This window comes from Pinus tabuliformis, chromosome 1_2 (assembly GCF_031772625.1).
Source record: "Pinus tabuliformis cultivar Carrire ecotype Pingquan chromosome 1_2, CPIR1, whole genome shotgun sequence".
NCBI lineage: Eukaryota > Viridiplantae > Streptophyta > Pinopsida > Pinales > Pinaceae > Pinus > Pinus tabuliformis.
Window position 1 is genome coordinate 479,343,220 of NC_142298.1, and position 5,399 is coordinate 479,348,618.

A 5,399-nucleotide genomic window follows, 5' to 3' on the forward strand; every position below is an offset into this window, starting at 1 on the left:
ATTAGAAAATGGTAGAGCAATCCCATCCTTGGCAAGAAGACATAGAGGTCATGGGGGTTGCCATATTAATTCGCTAGTTCCTCTTTACTCATAGCATGTGTGACTGTATAGGGGTAGTTGGACACATCATTATCCCCTTCCTTCCCTCCCTCCCATGCTCACAGAGTGGGCCTTCCCACTCTCCTTCCCACCCACTCTGTGAGCATTGTTTCCAACACCTCCACCGGGGTAATTAAATTCTCATTTTAAATATAGTCTCAAGCATATTTTTTTACTTACTTGAATAAAATGTAGAGTGGAGCTTTTTTTTGAATTAACCACGATGTTCACCCACCTTTAGTTTTCTCAACTTAACTCCTATATTCTCCCATTACCACCTTTTATAGTGATATCCTCCTACATTTTATAATTACGCCAAATAGGCATTTCCTTTGCGGGCTTTGGGTGAGCAAACACTATTCACAAGACCAATAGCAGACTTGAAATTTCATCCTTCTCCATCCAGCTATATGGTACCATTTGGACTGTCCACCTAGTTATGTTGAACAACTTCCATCTCATCGCTTATCTCCCATGCTAAATGCACATTCAATATTCTGCCTAATTGCTATCTACGCATTAAATAGCCATAACTATGGAACCATGCATTTTTACTTCTGCTTGCTGCATTTGGTTGAGTTCCAGTAGGTTTAGCCGACTTCCGGTGACAATATATGCTGTAGAGGCCAGTATTTTTCAGCAGGCACGCACATTCCAGAAAGCAACAAACAGACACATTCCAAAAAGCAATGACCAACATCGTTTCAAAACATCCAAGCAACTAACAACGGCATTTCAATGGAGGTTTTAGAAAACAACAAGTGCGTTGTCTGCATATTCCTTACTACTTGTTTGCCTTTTGTGCAGACTTTATGGTTTCCCTTCTCAACCTTGTGCATTTTCCAGTGGTTTACCTGCAAAAAGAATCCTATGTATTTTCATTATAATCAGATTTCCTTCCTCGTACTTCGTCACACAACTATTTATTAGTTTTGGTGACTGGAAAATACCCACTCTATGTAAAATGATTAATGACATGGTTTCGTTTTTGAGGTATCTTGATTTCAACCTTGGTAGTGACAACCTTCTGGCTATGCATCTTGATAGGGGTATTTGTAGACCTTCTCATGGCTGAGGCTATTAAATAGTACATATAGTGACTATCACCTAAAATATCTAATAGATTCAAAGTGAGCAACAATATGGCCAATACATACAGTAACTTTGCCTTGAAGATCTAATAGATTTTAAGTAAGCATACATATGGACGATACACAGTTCATGCCATGCATTATAACAAAATCTTTGATTTCCAAACCTAGCCAAGCCAATCCAACTGGCATCTTGGGCATAATTCTGGCTCATTTCGACTGCAGTGTTAAGACAAAAATTATAGGAATCAAATTGTAATCTATTGTTGGTGTAAATTTGTAAACAACCCAATAATAGACAGAGTCATTACAATCCAACCACATTCAGCCCCAATGACGTACATAACTGATAACTGACGTACATAATTGATAACTATGGATAAGGACCATTATTCTACCAACAACCTTAATTAAATATTTACTTAAACAATTGCACAATACAAAGGTGGAATCGAAATCAGAACAAGGGCATAATATTTATATGAGCACAAACAAGTGGTAACAATGTTTTACAAAAAGAGTAAGTAAAACTCTAAGTCGTGTTGTAAAAAGTCCCTCGAAGGGGCTACAATTAATCAAATTGAATCATCAGAACTAAGACTCATCCATTATACATTCATAATCCATTCTTTACAAACATGGTCGTGGCCAAACATGCCCCAAAACAAAAAAAGAAACCCATCTGTCAACGAGATAATCTCAACTGAGAATTAACCAAACCCTAATGGTAAGAACATAACCCAGAATGTTGCATGAGCATCACTTAACCGACTTTTAGAAATTAATTTCTAGAGGAGGAGAGTAGCCCAGAAGAACCTGAGTAAGCTGCAGCCGACACAACCTTAGAAAGGAAAAAATAGAGAAGAATATTCTTGAGTACCTGTACCTTGAAGAACAAAAAAAAGGAACTTAATTAGTGGAAATTATTAGATGACCTCAAATAACAAAAGAAATATAGAACAAATTTATAAAAATGATGACCCTTACCTTGGAAGATCGTTGCGATCAAGAAAAAGGCAAACAAGAAACCATGTAATGAAGGAACCATAAAGGGTTCAGACAACCCTGGGGAGTAACGCTGAGTAGGTTTCCAATGCGTAATAGTGAGGAATCAATTTTTTAAACCCATGAAAGAGAGTCTGGAGACTTGGGTACAACTTTTTACGTTGTCCAACCTACCATAGAGTAATAAGAAATTACATTGTAGCTCATGAGAAACAATAAACTAAAAACTAAAAAATTACAGTGCTTGGAATTAAGTGTTTCTGAACCCTGAGTGAGCCTTTTGTGAATTACCTAGTTGCAGATAAGCCCCTTGGGTGGGGAAATTGGTGTTGTGCTCTTTGTCCAGACCGCATCGTGCAAATGACTGACCCATCAGGTGAGAAAACTGGGTTGTTACCCTAATCCTATAGAGCTTCATTTCCTCAGTTGGATCTAACCCTAGATAATTGATGGTGGACATGCGGTCCAGGTGTAGCTCTGCCCCAAACTCATTGAGAAGGTTCATGTACTTCGTATAACCTAAGTAACACTGGTTAGACTTACTAACTCCGCTAGAAACTTCAATCATAATTCAACCCTCTATTTCATAATAAAATCAACGTGTGTAGGGTGAAGCTTGGTACGCTAGGCATGAATCTTAGTACCAAACCAAGAAATCCTTGGAATGAGAAATTAATTAAATAGTTTATGTAGATTACACTCCTACTATGATAATATGTGAAAATTATTGAATTTATTTAATAACCATGGTAAAACAGTTCCATAAGGTAGATGATAAAATATGGTAAAATTCATTTTTTTCTCCTTTTCTCGTTTGAATGCACAGTTAGTGATGTTACAAGTAGAGGGTGATATTTGAATTTTTTTTATATTTCTCAAAAATTTGAAGGATGAATAATTGTTGAAGTATTGATTTGAATTAATTTAAAAATGTAATTTACAATTACACAGTTCCAGATTAAATTAGAAATTTCAATTGAATTTTGATCATATTGAGAAGAAAAACCATCAAAATAACAGGGTAATATGATGACCCTATATCCCATGATTATGAAAAGAGTCGAGATATATCTTATGGCTCTCCCTACTTATATATTTTCCAGAACTGTTACCCAAAATAACTTTATCCTTGGAATTCTTTGAATATGGGGATCAGTCCTTCAAAAACGTTTTTTTGAAGATCTTCCTGCCAAATTGAAATATCACACATACTAGTTGTTTTCCTTATACCATCTACGAAGTTGGTGGAAAGTTTGGTTGAGGTTAAGAGAAAAAAAATAACATCTTTGCATCTTATAATTAAAGAGGTGTCATTTAAAATCTAGGATGCTAAACTTGATCTGTGGTTAGCTTTAAGGAGCTTTAAAGATTGATGCTTCTAGAGAATATTAAGTGGAGATCAATCCTTCAAAAACATGTTTTCAAGATCTTCCTCCCAAACTGAAATATCTCACATACTAGTTGTTTTCCTTTTACCATCTACGAAGTGGGTGTAAATATTAGTTGAGATTAAGAGAAAACAATAACGTCTTTCACTCATATAATTAAAGAGGCGCCATGTAAAATATAAGATGCTAAACTTGATCCCTGGTGAGCTTTATCTATAATTTATTTTCTCTACAATTTCACAAAAAATCACGTACACTACTTAATGTAATAACAGAGAGCCTTCCATTACCATATTCTACTCTTTCATTAATTTCAGTACACTAGTAACTTTAAGATTTGTTTTTTTTGTTGCAAATTTGCTAATTGAACTATTCACACTTGTACTATGAATGTAAAACAATTTTCTCTTTCCTTTCGTGATATGCACAGTTCAATTTTGAAAATATTTAGTTTTCTTTAACCTTGATAGAAATCTCAACCTTTATGTGAAAATGTAAATCGAAATTATATTCCTGTGCTAAACATATCAACATAACTAATTTTGGAGCTATGATTTAAATTCTCACTTATAAGCAACACTATTATTTATTTAACAATTTGCAATTACGGATCAACGTACCTAAATTTGGAACTGTGATTTAAATTCTCACATATGAGCAACACTGTTAATTTTTTTACAATTTGCAACTACAGACTGTTGAGGGGTTTACTAACCATATGAAGTTAATAATGTATCACAAGTGTATCATGTATGGAGTTTACTAACCATATGAAGTTAAGAATGTATCACAAATGTATCATGCATTACTTATTTGTGCTCATTATATTCAGTCTGTAAGCAATGAATACAAACATGGAGATAACCCAGCATTGCCTTTTACCCACATGATTCGACACAACCTTAAAATTTTGTTTATAGAAAGACAACATAGTTGGTTGCATTAACTTGCATGTCACTCTGAATCTTTGATGAAGTACTTCGTTTCAAATGTTTTTCCTTTGTAAATATATTTTGTTGGGTGCTCGTTGATTTTGATGAAGATGGTACTTAGCCCACATTATTTGTCTCAAGATTGTCCTTACATTTAGCCCACATTATCTGTTTCAAGATTATCCTTTCATTTAGCCCACATTATCTGTCTCAAGATTATCCTTTCATTTAGCCCACATTATCTGTCTCAAGCTTATCCTTGCATTGATATTTGTTCTATTCACATTTGAAATTCTTGTGTACTTTGTTTTCCTTGTTGTGTTAAAAGGTGACAGTTCTTTCATTGGCCATAAGTTTTCCTACAATTGAAGTTCTTCCACATTCTATCATCAATGGTTACAAGAATGTTCTAGCAATCGCTATTGAACTTGATTACTCTTTTCCACTAGCTGAGAAAGTTGAGCACTTGGAGGTGAATTGGGAAAGACAATGTTAATAAAATATTTTTGTGAACTCCTATCATTGACTATTAAAATTATTGTAAAAATGTCATTTTTTATGTTATCTGAATTTTTTGATTTTGCTTTGTCATGTAGGATCCAAGCAAGTTTGCACTTGCTACTGCCCTAGTTGTTGGTGCTACATAAGCTACAACTGCTCCAAAGGAAGAGGAAAAGAAACATGAGCCAAAGGAAGAGTCCAAAGAGGATATGGGTTTCAGTCTTTCTAACTAGATTGGATGTCCTGTGGAGGAAGAGTCCGAAGAGGATATGGCTTTCAGCGTTTTAGCAAGGCATGATTAATATTTTTAAACAATTGAAATATTAAAATAGATTTATATGTTACATTTTGGATAAAAAAGTTTAATGAATTAATTATATTGT